Below are 19,173 nucleotides of genomic sequence, written 5' to 3' on the forward strand. Positions count from 1 at the left end.
CAGCTTGCTCGCATGGTTGTCCTTCATCTAGTGTTCTGCCAATCCTATTTAGGAGGACGCGAGCGAATAACTTGTAGATGACAGACAATAGGCAGATCGGGCGATAGTTGCCAATGTCATGGATGTCTCCCTTCTTGAACAGTAGTACGGTCCTGCTGGTTTTCCATTGGGACGGAACCTTGCATTCAGACAGGTAGCGTGTGAAGAGCCGAGCCAGTGTATTGATGAGTACTGATGGCAGGTTCTTCAGGTACTCAGGTCTGACCTTGTCTGGGCCGGGTGCTGTTCGTTTTTTACTGACAAAATGGCGTGTTGGATTTCGGAAGGGAGAATGTTGGGAACAATATATCCATCCTGTGGAATTTGGTATGTCGGCAAGTGGACATGGCTATCGAAGAGATTTGAGTAGAATTCATGGATAATCTTCTCCGTTGCCATTCTGGAGGATGTGGTGGATCCATCAGGACGTCGGAGGGCAGTCATCTTGGTCTTGTAGTTGGCGAAGGACAGGCGTTCGTTACAAATACTTTTCCCAGCTTCTGCCACATCTACCAGCACTTCTGCTCTTCTCTCTTTGAGGTCTTCCTTGATCGCATCTCTGCACTGCTTTGCGAGCTCTGACGTTAGCTTGCGGTTGCCTGAGGCATGCGCCAAACCACGTTGGCGAATAAGCTCAAGAGTTTTCGAAGACAATTTTTTGTGGCTATCTCTCTCTTGGCGTTCCTCGGACAATCATGGAGGTGCTGAACCAGTCAATCGTATTTCTCGTCAATGTTGTCAACAATGGTATCTTCCCATGTTGCTGCAATAGTGCCAAAGAGCTCCCAGTTGGTGTTCCTTCTGGGAGTTCTCTTTTAAAACTTTGCAGCCCTTTCTCCCCGCTCTGTGAAGTAGAATTTTGCATGAAGGAGACGGTGGTCCGATCCCGTTCGGAATTTTGGGACACAGCGACATCGGTCAGGCAAAACTGTCGATTGAATATGATGTGCTCTATTTCGTTGTGGAATCATCCACTGGGAGACTCCCATGTCCAACGTTTAGATTCTGCCTTCTGGAACTCTGAGTTACCATGAATGGTCTTGGTCGACATGATGAACTCAGACAGTCTCTCACCCTGTTCGTTCCATTCTAGGCCATGGGTCCCGATGTGAAGTTCTTCAGCTGATCTTTTCAGTCCTATCTTGGCATTAAAATCACCCACAATGATCTTGTAGAAGGTGTGGTCTTCTTTATAGAACTTCTCTAGCTCCATGTAGAACGTCTCGATTTCTCTTTCATCATAATGAGATGTTGGTGCATAGATAACGAAGATAGAAACTGCCAGCAGTGAGCCACATCTATTGAAATGTAAACATCTGATTCGGGTTGTTAGGCATTCGAATGAATCAATGCTCATGGCCAAGTTTGTGCTGACAAGGACACAGACGCTTCTGACACCTCTTTTATCGCATGTTCCGAGGAACAATTCTTCTCCAGTGTCGAAAACGGCATGGTGAGATTTGTGCCTTCTTGTCTCGGTCAGACCAGTGATGTCATACTTGATCATTCGTGCTTGTACCATCAGGTCCTCGATGGATGCATCTGATGCTAACGTACGTGCATTGAAAGAACAGATGATCATTTTTGTCTTCCTTCGTTGCAGCAGCCTAGTTCGGCCTTGAGTTTTGATCGGCCTCTCCTTTCTCATCCATATCAGTGCTGCCATGTCGGTGAAGCCTTCAGGGTCAGGTGAATGAGACCCGTTGTAATTACTGGTTTTGGCATATTGAATACACAACGGATAGATTGCCAGGCTCTTCCATGTGGGCGGAATAATCTCGGAAGCTTGCCAGTCTTTCCGAGAGGGATAGAGGCTTTTGGGGCGACCTCTAATCACCCTCATAGGTGTTACCATATTTGAACCCTATCAAATATGGTACGGCAATTCCGGAACATGGGTATTTAGTGTCTTATGATGAGTCGCAGGGGCTGGAGTGATAGCACAGCGGGTAGGGCGTTCGCCTTACAAGCGGCCAACATGGCCGACCCGAGTTCGATTCCTCCGCCCCTCTCGGAGAGCCCGGCAAGCTACCGAGAGTATTCGATATGCCAGACACAGTAACAACAAAGTCTCCAATGGAGACGTTACTGGGCCCGCTCGAGCAAATCTACGATCAACGGGAGGGCCTTTACCTTTACCTTTACCTATGATGAGTTGCGCGGCCGCAAAGCGTCCTGGAGTGTGGCGGCGGCTGGGTAGCAGAGGTAGTGTCGGTAGTGGAATTCTGCCAGTGGGGTATTTATCTGGTCCTGGTAGGGGTAGGGTGGGCCTTCTGTATGCAATCCGATCCCTGGGTCTCTAGTGGTTGGTAGGAGCAGACAGGGCAGGGTAGGGTGGGGCTCCTGATTAGAATCCCTTTGTCACCTGTGGTTGGTGGGAGCAAGCAGAGTATGTCTCTCCCTGGGTCCCTTGAGCCTGGAGTCCAAGGTCTCAGAGAGTTCTGCTTATCTTGTTCTGTGGGTCTCTAGTCATGCGTGAGTCTCGGCCGGAGCTGCCACGATAACAAAGCTCATTGAGGTTTCTCAGGAATTCAAGATGCCGCTCTGTTTAATGTTCATTGATTTAACTAAGGCCTTTGATTTTGTTGAGATGGAAGCAGTCATTGAAGCCCTAGCCAATCAGGGCATTCAAGCCCAATACATCAAGATAATCCATGAGCTGTATTGCGGATTCACTACCAGGATCTCACCATTCTACAAAGAAGTAATCATTGATGTCAAGAGAGGGGTTCGGCTGGGTGATACCATTTCACCGAAACTCTTCCGTGCCACCCTCGAGAACATCATGTGATGACTGGAATGGGAAGGAATGGGAGTGAAGATAGATGGTTGGCAACTACACCACCTCCGCTTTGCTGATGACATTGTTTTAATAACACCAAACATCAGCCAAGTGGCACTAATGCTGGCCGACTTTGACCGTGAGTGTGGAAAGGTAGGACTACAGCTGAATCTTACGAAGACAATATTTATGAGAAACAGCCTCGTTCCTGATGCCCCATTCGCTTTCAACCATCTCCAAAAGCAACAGCCATGTGTACCTAGGTCGAGAAGTCAACATGACAAATGACCTGGCACCTGACATGCGCAGGAGGAAGAGAGTGGCTTGGAATGCTTTCAAGAACGTCGAAGAAATAGCTAAGAGGACGAAGAACCTCTGGCTCCGAGCACATCTCTTTGATTCCACTGTTCTTCCTGCATTAACATATGCCTCAGAGACCTGGGCCCTACGTAATCAGGATGAGAATGCTATTCGGGTCTCCCAAAGAGGAATTGAAAGAGCTGTGCTTGGAATATCACGTTTCACTCAAATGAGAGAAGGAATCCGGAGTTCTGACATCCGTCGACGATCAAGAATCAGGGACGCTGTCTCGTTTGCCAAGGTGTCAAAAATCAGATGGGCTGGTCATGTAATGAGATTTAAAGATGACCGCTGGGCTAGAGCTGTTACCGACTGGATCCCACGGGATGTCAAAAGACCGCGTGGCCACCCACCTACCAGATGGTCAGACTTCTTCATCAAGATCATGAACGATCGGTTTGAGGCTCTTCATATTCCCAGAGCGAACAGATGCCATTTGCTACACTGGCACGTGACAGGGACGAATGGAGACATTACTGGCGCCCACTCGAGCAAATCGATGACTAACGGGAAGTTAAGTGATTAAGTAAGTGATTAAGTGACTGAGCACATGATACCAATATTGAAAGTTGGGATTGATAACTTCTTTGTTTTAAACTTCTTCATCGAATCATTGTGAGCTAGACCCTTACAAAGGTGTTTATGATTGCATTCCAGTCATACAGTATTCCAACACTCATTCCTCCACCAGTGTACATTTTCTAGCACCAGTGTCCTCAGGTTTCTGCCCATCACCCCTACCTCCTCCCTGCCTCTATAGCAGGTGATTTTCTTCTCTATAAGACTATCCCCGTACCTACTTTTATGTTTTTATTTTATCTTTTTTAATATTTAACCGCGTGCTGACCGATTGTGCCACTGGAGCTGCGATAGCACAGCGGTAGGGCATTTGCCTTGCATGCAGCCAAATGGCCGACCCGAGTTCGATTCCTCCACCCCTCTCGGAGAGCCCGGCAAGCTACCGAGAGTATCTCGCCCACACGGCAGAGCCTGGCAAGCTCCCCGTGACGTATTTGATATACCAGACACAGTAACAACAAAGTCTCCAATGGAGATGTTACTGTGCCCGCTCGAGCAAATCGATGATCAACGGGAGGGCCTTTACTTTACTTACTTTAATAATTAAACATCATGAGGTACTGTTGCAGACTTACATTTTTTTGTGCTTGCGTTTCAGTTATACAATGATTGAGTACCCATTCCTCTATCAGTGCCCATTCTCTACCTCCAATGGTCCCAGCATCCTTTCCACTCCCCCATCCCCCCATCCCATCCCTGTGGTGGGGCATTCCCTTTAGTTTTCTCTGTACTTTTGTGTGCTGTTGTTTGCAAAGGAGGCATTGAGTGGCAATCATGTTTGGTCTATCGTCTATTTTCAGCATGCATCTCTCATCCTGGGAGGATCCTCCCAACACCCTTTATTTGGTGCTCCCTTCTCTATCTGAGCTGCCTTTTCCCCTAGCACGGGTGGCTGGCCTCCAAGCCATGGAGTGAACCTCCTGGTACTTATCTCGGCTATTCTTGGGTATTAGTCTCCTATTTTGTTATTTTATGTCCCCCAGATGAATGCAATCTTTCTGTGTCTTACTTACTTTTAACCTTCAGATCTTGTCCAGCATGATCATTACTTGTTATTATTGTCATACTGCTGTCTTAATCACAAATTCTTACATATAAGAAGACAATAGGGCATGCTATACAGGGCAACAAGGGATTATATCAGTATTGATGACAGCTGTGAGAGGCTATAGCAAATATACTTGGGGATATTTTGGATTGCACTTGGTGGTTCTCCGTGTTTATTCATGTATCTGTGTTCAGAGATCTCTCCTACAATTTCTCAGAGCACCATATGTAATGCCAAGGATAAAACTTGGGTCAGCATCATGCAAAAGAAAAATGCATTGGGGACAGGAGCTATAGTACAGTGGAGAGGGCATTTGCCTTGCACAAGGCTGACCTGGATTCAATCCCTAGCATCCCATATGGATCCCTGAGCACCTTCAGGAGTAATTCCTGAGTTCAGTGCCAGGAGTAACCCCTGAGCATCGCCAGGTGTGACCCAAAAAGCTGAAAAATGCATTAACGTCTGTACTGTCTCAATAATCTCTAGGAAATAGATTTTGAAATAACAAAAGGATGGGGTGCTTCCTTAGGTCCACAAGTTTTAGGTAATCGGTTTATTTGAATAATTTTACTGCATGTTAAGTGGAGTATTGGTGGGGCACAGTTAATCTGGCTGATAGAAAAAACAATAGGGTGGGGAATTTTTCCCACTGAGAAGAATACATTCTGGTTCAGAACTGAGGATATCACATAGGCCCATGATGACATAGCATATATATATATATATATATATATATATATATATATATAAGAAAGGGTATTAAAGAATTTGTTGGCAAGGAATAAAACATATTGATTAACAACAATCAATGTAAATCAATGAAAACCTTAAATACAGCTGGTGGAAGTATAAAATTATGCAGTTAGAGGGGAAAATGGTTTGCAAATTCCTCAAAAAGTTAAATGTAGAATGACCTATGACTGATTGAGCAATGATGCTCTTAGGTATCACTTAATCACTTAATCACTTAAGCTGGATTCCGAAAAGGATTCAGTACCATTGACCATATCCACACAATAACCAAGCTCATTGAGGTATCTCGGGAGTTCAAGATGCCGCTCTGTCTAACGTTCATTGATTTAAAGAAGGCCTTTGATTCTGTTGAGACGGAAGCGGTCATGGAAGCCCTAGCCAATCAGGGCGTACAAACTCAATACAGCAGGATCCTTCGTGAGCTCTATTGCGGATTCACTACCAAGATCTCACCATTCTACAAAGAAGTAATCATCCATATCAAGAGAGGGGTTCGGCAGGGTGATACCATTTCACCAAAACTCTTCAGTGCCACCCTCGAGAACATCATGCGACGACTAGAATGGGAAAACATGGGAGTGAAGATAGATGGTCAGCAACTACACCACCTCCGCTTTGCTGATGACATCGTTCTAATAACACCAAACATCAGCCAAGCGGCACAAATGCTGGTGGACTTTGACCGTGAGTGTGGAAAGGTAGGACTACAGCTGAATCTTACGAAGACAATGTTTATGAGAAACAGCCTTGTTCCTGACGCTCCATTTGCTCTCAACGGAACCACCATCTCCGAATGCAACAGTTATATATACCTAGGTCGAGAAATCAACATGATGAATGACCTGGCACCTGAGTTGCGCAGGAGGAAGAGAGCGGCTTGGAATGCCTTCAAGAGCATTGAAGAAATAACTAAAAGGACAAAGAACCTCCAGCTACGAGCACATCTCTTTGATTCCACTATTCTTCCTGCATTAACATATGCCTCAGAGACCTGGACCCTACGAAAACAGGATGAGAACGCTATTCGGGTCTCTCAAAGAGGAATCGAAAGAACTATGCTTGGAATATCACGATTCACTCAAATGAGAGATAGAATCCGGAGTTCTGATCTTTGTCAACGCTCAAGAATCAGGGACGCTATCTCATTTGCCAAGACATCAAAAATCAGATGGGCTGGACACGTAATGAGGTTTACAGACAACCGCTGGACTAGAGCCATTACTGATTGGATTCCACGAGACATCAAATGATCACGTGGACGCCCACCTATAAGATGGTCAGACTTCTTCGTCAAGACCCTAAATGATCGGTTTGAGGCTCTACATGTTCCTAAAACGAACAGATACCATTGGGCTACGCTAGCACGCAACCGGGATGAATGGAGACGTTACTGGCACCCGCTCGAATAAATCGATGAATAACGGGGATTAAGTGATTAAATGATTAAGTGATATATGGAAACAAAATTTTATATATGACTTTTATGGAAGCCCTATTCATATTGTAAAAAGATGAAGCATCTTATGCCTATCAATTAATCAATAGCAGATAACAATGTTGACATATCTGTACAATTTTACATTGTTCAGTCTTAAAAGAGAATGCTGTATTGATACATGGAATACCATGGATGAACCTCTAAATAAGTATGAGAGGTCAGACGTAAAATGCCACATATTTTATTATTTTACCTTTAAACATTATCCAATATAGCTACATCCAAAAAGAAGATTAGCAGGGACATTAGGGGAAGGGAGGGGAAAATAAGATGGGACTAATGATTGGCATAGCACTTCTTTAAAGGTGATAATATATTTTTGAATTAGACAAAGTATATATCTGCATAATATTGTAAACATCTTAAATACCATCTAAGTTTACCCTTTAAAATCTGAACTTATTTTCTTCCCCTGCCCCAACAAGACCCCGAATCACTGCCCATAAACAGGCCCTCTGGCAACTGAGCAAGTTGCTTAAGCCATGATACCAGGGACTCAGGAACAAATCTCGGAACCCAGAAGCTTTTGGCAGAAATGCATCCAGATTCCGCATTACATTACCAGCCCTGGGCAACCACAGGTGGGAAAAGGTCCCATACCACTGCCTGTTTCCCCTGGTGGCTCGAGGTCCACCATCTTCTAGAGGCCAATGGACAGCTAGGTAGGGGCCCGCAGTGACCAGATACGCAGGGTCTCATGGGATGGGGGTGGAGTCGGCCCTTTCCTCCCCTGCCCCAAGAGACTCCGAGTCGCCACTCACGAGCAAGCCCTCTGGCGACTGAGCAAGCTGCATAAGCCATGATCCCAGAGACTCAGAAAAAAATCTCTGAACCCAGCAGCTTTTGGTGGAAATCCCTCCAGATTTAGTTATTAAAATTTCAGAATTCCAAAATCACGTGGCTGTGGTAGCATCATATGCTACTCGTAATCAGCAATAGAAAACAAATTGTGCAATGCTGCCTTTTCAGCAGATCTGAGTGTTGGGGTGAAATCCCAAATAATAATGGTGGGTCTGTGTCAAAATATTGAATGTAATCAAAGTAGAGAGAGAGAGTAAGGTGGAAATCATCTGCTGCACAGGTAAGGGGAGGGTGTGGGATGGGGGCATATACTGGAGTTTTTGGTGGTGGAAAAAGTGCACGAGTGAAGGGACGGGTGTTTCTTCGTTGTATGACCAAGATTTAAACCAGAAAGCTTTGTAACTGCTCTCACAATGATTCAATAAATAAATTTATAAACAAAACAAAACAAAAAATAAAATCTGAACTTATGTCATGTGACATTTACCACAAAAAGTATGATAAAACAGAAAATAAATCAATTAGACCTCACCCAAATACAAATAGATTGTGAATTAACTTAACATCCCCTAAAATTTTGACATTTAGGGCAGTTAATGCCAAACACAATCAGCTTAAATAATGTCTAAATAAATAACAGTACTCCTACATTATAAAAAATGTTATCATTTAGGATAAATTTATATAGTTAATTTATATAATTAAGGCCTTACTGGGGCCACTCTCCACACACTTGGATAAGCCTCAGACATAACAGAACTGGCAGAGGAACCCAGGTGTGTGGGACCCGGGGCTGAGATCTCCAAGCCTGCACGGTTTGGGACTGGACCTGTCAGTAGCTAGACAATTACACCCTCCAACTGCCGTGTAACCCCAACAACGGCCAGGATCCAGAGATTATCACAACAAGCTCCCGGGAGAGCACGAGGCAGAGTCTCCTACCCTGTGTCTGACTATCCTCGCCAGGGCCCAACAGCTGAAGACCTCCAGGCCCCAACCAAAGCCTTACTGGGGCCACTCTCCACACACTTGGATAAGCCTCAGACATAACAGAACTGGCAGAGGAACCCAGGTGTGTGGGACCCGGGGCTGAGATCTCCAAGCCTGCACGGTTTGGGACTGGACCTGTCAGTAGCTAGACAGTTACACCCTCCAACTGCCGTGTAACCCCAACAACGGCCAGGATCCAGAGATTATCACAACAAGCTCCACGGCAGAGCCTGGCAAGCTATCTGTGGTCTATGCCAAATAGACCAAATTGATATGCCAAATCCAGTAATAAATGGATCTCATTTCCCTAACCCTGAATATGCAGAGTCGAGAAGGATATGGAAGGAGAGGCTGATAAAACACCAAGGCAGACATAGGCTGCCAAAACGCAGAAAAACAAAAATGATTGTCTGTACTTTCAATGCTCGTACGCTGGCATCTGCTGCATCCATTGAAGACCTTATGGTACAAGCACGAAAGATCAAGTACGACATCATTGGTCTGACCGAAATGAGAAGACATCAATCCCATCATGCTGTTTTCGACACTGGAGAAGAACTGTTCCTTGGAACATGTGATAAAAGAGGCGTCGGTGGTGTCGGTATCCTTGTCAACACAAACTTAACCACGAGCATTGATTCATTCGAATGCCTAACAACCCGAATCGGACGATTACACTTGAATAAATTTGGCTCACTACCGGCAATTTCTATCTTAGTTGTCTATGCACCAACATCCAGTTATGGTGAAAGAGAAACTGAGAAACTACATAGAGCTGGAGAAGTTCTATAAAGAAGATCACACCTTCTACAAGATCATTGTTGGTGATTTTAATGCCAAGATAGGACCAAGAAGATCAGTCGATGAACTCCACATCGGAACCCATGGCCTGGAATGGAACGAACAGGGTGACAGACTGTCTGAGTTCATCATGTCAACCAAAACCTTCCATGGCAACTCACAATTCCAAAAGGCTGAATCTAAACGTTGGACATGGGAGTCTCCCGATGGACGGTTCCACAATGAAATAGACCACATCATATTCAATCGGCGGTTTTGCCTAACCGATGTTGCTGTTGTCCCAAAATTCCAAAGGGGATCAGATCACCGTCTTCTTCATGCAAAATTCTACCTCACAGAACGAGGAGAAAAGAATGCAAGGTTTAAGAAGAGGACTCCCAGAACAACCACCAACTGGGAGCTCTTTGGCTCTATTACGGCAACATGGGAAGATGCTGTCATTGACAACATTGAGGAGGAATACGATCGAATGATTCAGCACCTCCATGATTGTGCAAGGAATGCCAAGAGAGAGATAACCACAAAAATCCGTCTTTCTTTGAACACTCTTGAACTTATTCGCCAACGTGGCTTGGCACGTGCCTCAGGCAACCACAAGCGAACATCCGAACTGGCAAAACTGTGCAGAGAAGCCATCAAGGATGACCTCAAAAACAGGAGAGCAGCAGTACTGGTAGATGCAGCAGAAGCTGGGAAAAACATTCGTAATGCCCGCCTATCCTTCACCAACTACAAAACCAAAATGACTGCCCTCCGACATCATGATGGATCTATCACATCTTCCAGAAGGGCAATGGAGAAGATTATTCATGACTTCTACTCAGATCTCTTTAATAGTCACATCCACTTGCCCACATACCACATACCACATGATGGATATGTCATTCCCAATGTTCTCCCTTCCGAAATCCAACATGCCATCTCGTCGGTAAAGAAACAAAGAGCACCTGGCCCAGACAAGATCATACCTGAACACCTGAAGAACTTACCATCAGTACTCATCTATACATTGGCTCGACTCTTCACACGCTACCTGTCTGAATGCAAGGTTCCATCCCAATGGAAAACCAGCAGGACTGTACTACTATACAAGAAAGGAGACATCCACGACATTGGCAACTATCGCCCAATCTGCCTATTGTCTGTTATCTACAAACTATTCACTCGAGTCATCCTGAATAGGATTAGCAGAACACTAGATGAAGGACAACCATGTGAAAAAGCTGGATTCCGAAAAGGATTCAGTACCATCGACCATATCCACACAATAACCAAGCTCATTGAGGTATCTCAGGAGTTCAAGATGCCGCTGTGTCTAACGTTCATTGATTTAAAGAAGGCCTTTGATTCTATTGAGACGGAAGCGGTCATGGAAGCCCTAGCCAATCAGGGTGTACAAACTCAATACAGCAGGATCCTTCGTGAGCTCTATTGCGGATTCACTACCAAGATCTCACCATTCTACAAAGAAGTAATCATCCATATCAAGAGAGGGGTTCGGCAGGGTGATACCATTTCACCAAAACTCTTCAGTGCCACCCTCGAGAACATCATGTGACGACTGGAATGGGAAAACATGGGAGTGAAGATAGAGGGTCGACAACTACACCACCTCCGCTTTGCTGATGACATCGTTCTAATAACACCAAACATCAACCAAGCGGCACAAATGCTGAACGACTTTGACCGTGAATGTGGAAAGGTCGGACTACAGCTGAATCTTACGAAAACAATGTTTATGAGAAACAGCCTTGTTCCTGACGCTCCATTCGCTCTCAACGGAACCACCATCTCCGAATGCAACAGTAATATATATACCTAGGTCGAGAAATCAACATGATGAATGACCTGGCACCTGAGTTGCGCAGGAGGAAGAGAGCGGCTTGGAATGCCTTCAAGAGCATTGAAGAAATAACTAAAAGGACAAAAAACCTCCAGCTACAAGCACATCTCTTTGATTCCACTATTCTTCCTGCATTAACACATGCCTCAGAGACCTGGACCCTACGAAAACAGGATGAGAACACTATTCGGGTCTCTCAAAGAGGAATCGAAAGAACTATGCTTGGAATATCACGATTCACTCAAATGAGAGATAGAATCCGGAGTTCTGATCTTCGTCAACGCTCAAGAATCAGGGACGCTGTCTCATTTGCCAAGACATCAAAAATCAGATGGGCTGGACACGTAATGAGGTTTACAGACAACCGCTGGACTAGAGCCATTACTGATTGGATTCCACGGAACGTCAAAAGATCACGTGGACGCCCACCTATAAGATGGTCAGACTTCTTCGTCAAGACCCTGAATGATCGGTTTGAGGCTCTGCATGTTCCTAGAACGAACAGATACCATTGGGCTACGCTAGCACGCAACCAGGATGAATGGAGACGTTACTGGCACCCGCTCGAATATATTGATGAATAACGGGGATAAAGTGATTAAGTGATTAAATGCTGGTACTCTAATCCCAATTAGTAATTCCTGGGGATCATTCTAAATGCTTAAACGAAGCGCTTAAGACTTTAGGGGAGATGTGCAAAAGAGATACTATAGTGGGTAGGGCACTTTCATGGAACTGACCTGTTTTAAATACCAGGCATCCTATATGGTCCCCCAAGCACAGCCAGGAATAATTCCTTAGTGTGGAGCTAGGATTAATCCCTGATCATTGTCAGGTATGTCCCCAAAACACACACACACAAACAAAATAGTTTAGGGGAACTACCGAACCTCAAATAGAAAGCAGATAAGAGTACTTTTCCTTAAACTTTTTAACTTTTACTTGACCTCAGTTTTCCATGGTCATAGAATTCACTCTCCTAAAGTATCCTACAGTAGGAGCAATTAATTGATACAATGGGTAACAAAGTAAAATGAGTCTTTGTCACTTACAAACTGGTCTGACAAATGATCCCCACCCCCATAATTATCAAAGATAAATAACACTGGACCTGCAAAGAGGAGGCCGAACATTTAAATTCAATATAGAGAAGGAGTGATTATCCCTACTGCTTTTCCATTTAACTTTCACTAACTTTCCCTTTCCACAATCTAGGAAAGAATGAATGGTGAATCAGGATGGATTGCTTCAGTTCTATGTCTTCTCTCACCTATTTATGCTCCATTATTGACTGCAAAATCATCTAGTGGTACATATTTTGCTTTTATAGATTAGAATAATGTCCGCCAGTTTGTGCTTATTTTAAAAACATTTTAGTTGCCGTGCTCTTTCCCTTCTGAGAAGATTCGTATACGCTAACCTGGCTGTGGACCCAGTATTTCTGACCAATTTTGAACCGCACCCACATCTGTTCCCAATCAACATGACATTACATTGATGGTATCATCCTCTGACTAGGTGTAGTTTGGATATTCATTGGGGATATACAAATAGAAACACAAAGGAGCTCACTAAAAGGGAATGAGCCATTATCTCGCAAAGAGAACAAAATTATGGCACATGGTTAAATTCTTAACAATTATCTGGTATATCAAGGACCACTCATCACTAACGCTTTTATGTGCCAAATATTGATACTGTTGGCAATGATAGTGTTAAACCCAATAACTTTTAGACCTCTGTGGATGTAGTGGTCAGCACACTCTTTTTCATAAAAGACCACTGACACTTGAAAATTAGCCCACCTTAAATGGAGCTTCCTCCAACAAAATTCTCTAGAACCTTTTTCTATAGTCCAAATTATAAAACAGAAGCTACTGCAGAAGCTTTAGAAACCTCTCTTGTGTCTCCAGGATTCTTTAGGCCTAAAACAGGATGGCAATAATTTGCATATGGGCCTGTAATAAAAGAAAATTCTCTCACCTACACCATGATATGACATTACAACAGATGGTCAAATAGTGAACTATCCTGAGGTTCACAGTCTGCAGGTTTGTGATATTCTACTCATTAGGCCATGAGTTAATATAGGTAGCAGCAGAACTCCCACAAGTCCAGCAAATTTACTAAGACTTCCTTGTTATAGATGGCAGCAAATCTAGGCACTCTGGTATAACATGTTCAGGAAGGCTTGATTCAGTAGGTCACCCCTAACTCAGGGCACTCGGCTACCAGGAAAGACCCCAGGAAACATCCATAACTCAGGTTTCCTATATAATCAGTAAGTCACCAACCAAGTGAGCAGAAATGTATGCTGTTACAATTTGCAAATTGAGTCAACATCATCACCCTAGTAGCCTGTCTTAAAACATTTTATTTCCTAACAAGGACATCTCTAGGACAAGATGGAACACAAAATCAGCCCAATTGACTGAACTTCAGCAACTCACCTTAACACTGGATGTCCTGGATAAATGCTCCATATGCACATTTTCACAGACCATATGACTGTTGGCATCAGCTTGATTAACTGGTGTAGCCAACAAAAACAATGTAACTCCTTGATCATTATCCCCACTGGTGTAAAGAACTCTAGAAATCTATTGCCTCTAGACTCCCACAATATAAGTTAAGGTTACAGCTATATGTACTCTGTCTCTGTCTCTGTCCTCCCATTGTTCATCGATTTGCTCGAGCGGGCCCAGTAAACATCTCCATTATGAGACTTCTTGTTACTGTGTTTGGCATATTGAACATATACTAAAATCAGACTGAAATGTGTCACCAAGACACTTTTTACTGCTTTGGAGCTAGACTTCATAGATAGTAACTAAGACTTTCATTTACCTTATTGGTATATACTATGCTAGGGAGCTTGAACAAGATTTTTATAGACCTTTCATCTCTCTATAATGATATAGGACTCATGCTACTGTACTCAAGAGTTTCAGGATGACTTACTTAAATGAGTTCAAATTCAACTAAATGAAACAGGCATATATGAGTCATCAGTCAAATATCAGGAGTAATTAGTGATAACATGACACCATTCTTTGATGTTTGAGAGGTTCAGAACTTTATAATATTTTTTAAATATTTAATTTATAATTTAAAATATTTAATAAGTGTCATAGGACACTTCCTACCCATTTTTCATAATTACCACACCATATTTGATGGGGTTCAGACATTAGGCAACAAATCATAGAAAGAATTATAGATGTATTTATATATATATAAATACATCATTGTTACTATCACTGTCCTCCCGTTGTTCATTGATTTGCTCGAGCGGGCCCAGTAACGGAGATTTTGAGACTTTTTGTTACTGTGTTTGGCATACGAATATGTCACAGGTAGCTTGCCAGGCTTTTCCGCACGAACGAGATACTCTCGGTAGCTTGCTAGGCTCTCCAAGAGGGGCGGAGGAATCGAACCCGGCTCAGCTGGGCTGGCTGCATGCAAGGCAAACGCCCTACCGCTGTGCTATCGCTCCAGCCCATATAGATATAGATATAGATATAGATATAGATATAGATATAGATATACATATACATATACATATACATATATATCTATATCTATATTTATATATACACACACATACCTCTTGGAGAGCCCAGCAAGGTACCGAGAGTATCCCACCCACACAAGCAGAGCCTGGCAAGCTCCCTGTGGCATATTTGATATGTTCAAAACAGTAATGATAACAGGGTTCCCTGACCCTGAAAGAACCTCCAGTCATTGGGAAAGATGAGTAAGGAGCTACTAAAATCACAGGGCTGGTGAGAACAGATGACTGGTTAAAGAAACTTTGGTACATCTACACAATGGAATACTACATAGCTGTTAGAAAAGATGAAGTCATGAAATTTACATACAAGTGGTTCTACATGAAAAGTAGCATGCTAAGAGAAATGAGTGAGAAGGAGAAAGAGAGGGACAGACATAGAAAGACTGCACTTATCTGGGGAATATAAAGTAATAGAATGGGAGTCTAACACCCAAGAATAATTGAGATAAGTACCAGGAAGTCTGCTCCATGGCTTGCAAGCTAGCAGCACATGCTGGGGGAAAGGCAGCTCAGATAGAGAAGGGAACACCATGTAAAGGGTGTTTGGAGTACTCGCTTGGGATGCAAGATACATGCTGAAAGTAGGCTATAGACCAAACACAATGACAACTCAATACCTCTATTGCAAACTACAACACCCTAAAGGAAAGAGAGAACAAAAGGGGATGGGGTGGGGGGGATAGTGTGAAGGGGTGGAAGGGCTACTGGGATCACTGGCGGTGGAGAATGGGCACTGGTGGAGAGATGTGTACTCAATCATTGTATAATTGAAACCCAAGTACAAAAATTTTTAAGTCTAAACTGTACCTCATGGTGTTTCACTAATCAAAAACAAACAAACAAACAAACAAAACAACTCCAAAGACTCTTACACAGGAAAGATTATGAAATAAATTAAGACTCCTGTCAGACTGTGACTGGGAGGAAGGCTAGGCCTCATTTGCTTCAATTCTTGGGTTCTTGAAATTTCCACTGGGTGCAGTCAAAAATGTGTCTCTCAATATTATTGGCTGGAGTTCTCAGCAACTACAACTCCCAAGGAACAAATCTTGTACTGCTTGATTGTGGAAACCTTTCTAGGGCATGAGCTCTCATATTCTTTCTGAAAACAGGACTCTCAGTTGAAATAGAGAACAAAATATAGTAATGATGATTTTTGTGAAAAAGAGAACAAAACCCACTGTAATCGTGCTCCTTAAATATCAACCTAATATTTCTCTTGGGTTGATAATACTTTTTCTCAATTTACTAATAAGCTGGTAAACACCCATCTTAAGCATTGACGAATTATGATTCATCTTCTTCCTCTTCCTTTTTATGAGTCAAAAATTATCCTATTGCTATTTAACAATATTCTTTATTGTTCTCACATTTTTTACTCCTATATTACTCCTATATTATCAGACTTCATTCAACTGCAGTATACTAGGAAGCAATTTTTCTGAGTTTTGCAATAACATTTATATTTTCCAATAATATTATTTCTTCGTATTCAATGTGCCAAACACAGTAACAAGTCTCAAAATGGAGATGTTACTGGGCCCGCCTGAACAATCGATGAACAACGGGAGGACAGTGACAGTGATTATTAGAGAGATATGTTCTTCCTTACTCTTTTTCATCTTATGGATGTAAATTTTGCAGATGTCACATTCCCTTAAATTGCTGATGTTAAGTTCTATTTCTTCATTTACTTTATCTGTGTATTTAGTTTTTATTTGTTTTATATTATTTGTTTCTATTAAATGATTCTTTGGTACATTTTCATACCTGACAAACAATGAATTTGACTAATAAATATTGAGCATGTTCATCTGTGTAAAAAAATAAAATAAAATCTCAGGGTTGGGAGGAATAGAGACGTTACTGGCACCCACTCGAGTAAATCAACGAACAACAGGATGACAGTGATACAGTAATACAATTTATTTATTTTGGGGTGTCAGCCACACTTGACAATGGTCAGGGAATACCCCTTTTTCTGTGCTAAGCGATCACCCATACCAAAAAAAATTCCCTAGCTAGTCTCCTTTCCTGATTTTTAAGTATTTATTTTTTAAGCAACTTGCAAAATCAACCTAGCTCTCATCTGAAATTTCATTATGTTAGTAATGTACTCTTTAAATTTCCTTGATAAATAAATTGTTAGAGTTTCTATTCCTGATGGAGACGTAAAGGTTAAATTCATCCAGACAGAGGCTTTTGTTGCTTAAAATGCAAAATTCTCTGGCAATGACATTTAGAACAAGATAAGGTTGTACTCCCAGTTCTGGCAGATTGCAGCTCCAAGTGAGCTTGTAAATCTAGCAGATTCCTGGCCCAGCTTCCTGCCAGGCCACCTGGAGAAAAGTCTAGCCAGAAGAAACTGTTTTCTCCCCATTATTCCTTAGTGTTTCTCCTTGTTTCGCATGAGCTAATCTGAAAATCCCTCTGCATATATAAACCTCCTTCCTCTTTCCTAGGGCCTGAAAAAATCTTTCATTCTTAAGTCTTTCACAAATAAATGAAGTAATTTTTCCAGTCACTATCTCCATATGCTTTATTATTTACCACTTGGTCTCATTATTTATGGTAATATCTAATGGTTCCCATATATATATATATGAAACAGTTTTGATATTTGAACTGTGAGTAGGGGTCTGTACTCACTCTCATAGCAGCTGCAACAGCAATTCTCATCTTTTTTCAGCGTCATACTTGCAGAATCTATTGCTAAAACAGACAATAGATGAAGATGCACAGAATTCTGTATCTTAAAAAGTATGCAGACCATCTATGGTTTATCTAAGGGCACACAATTCTCCCCCACAATATCCATGTTGTTCACTGACCAATTTGTTAAAGGTATTTGTTTCTCTTTAAACTGAAATGAGCTGGGCCCAGGTGAAAATTTGAAAAAAAAAACCTAGGAAAAACATTTTAAATGCTTCAGGATGCTACCCTATAGGAGCACTATATTTTCTGGCAGGGATAGAATTAAAACAAAATGACTTATTTAGTTGTGAAGGACAACATGGGATATAAGGTCTCAAAGTAAGATTAAGTCTATATCACTCACTGGACTCACGGCATGTCAATCTTAATCTCCCACAAATGAATTTAGAGTGTATAGTGGGAAAAGAAAGCCCTTAGTTGATTCCTTCACATCTCTCTTATGGTACTCACAGGTCCTGAGGTCAAACTTGGACTTTCCTGCCTAATTCGTGTAGATAAACAAATACAGTCACACTGCCTTTTGCAAGAAGGGAAAGATTTGATTGGAATCTGGAGTAGCAGGAAGGGAGGAAGAGAGTAAAAGTCTGTCTTTCTTAGCTCTTTGTTTTAAGAAATATTTATAGGAGAAAGAAGAGTTAAAAGACACTTTTTCATTAATTTCATAACAAACAGGATGTGTTTCTCATATTAAAGAGGAGTAGGTCATGAGGACATATATTGGAGCTGTTATGTGTATGGAGATGCTGTGCATTTTTGCTGCTAGTTGCTTTTATGAGTGGGATAGAGAACAGGGTGGTCTTTAAGTAATTTATGCTTGTGGATTTCTCTTGATATATGTTTGTAGCAGATGCACTGCTTCTTTAGAACATATTTGAACCAACAATTGGTTCAGAAAACATAGTTTCTGTGAAATTGTTAGCTTTTCCCCATCTCTGTCAATGGTAAGTAATGCTTTCCCCTTGGGAGAAAGAGCTTCAATCTGAATCTTTCCCATTTTCATCACCACAATCCACCTCGGGAGAATCACGATAAAGATTATTGACCCAAACCAGGAAACCCTCCATGTGTCTTATCATGGAAACCTTCGAAGATTATTGTACGTTCTACATCTACTTTCTATATTGTCTACTGACCCACCTCCAGATATACTCTAATCAGCAGTCTTCAGCGGTCTTCTCTATTAGCAACTATCTTCACAGTGGTTTTCCTTAAGCATGGTAACTTCTCTTCAGTTGTAGCATAAACTGACGCATCCCTCCTGTGAGGCCTATGACAAAGGAATGAGACCCCATTAGAGGTGATCAAGGCAGAAGTGATATCAGGGTGTGTCATGACCCCAAACTCATTGCAGTCTACAAATCTTCTCAGAAAGGTGAAATGGAATATCTGG

This window comes from Sorex fumeus, unplaced genomic scaffold (genome assembly GCF_029834395.1).
Source record: "Sorex fumeus unplaced genomic scaffold, SorFum_2.1 ptg000058l, whole genome shotgun sequence".
Taxonomy (NCBI): Eukaryota; Metazoa; Chordata; class Mammalia; order Eulipotyphla; family Soricidae; genus Sorex; species Sorex fumeus.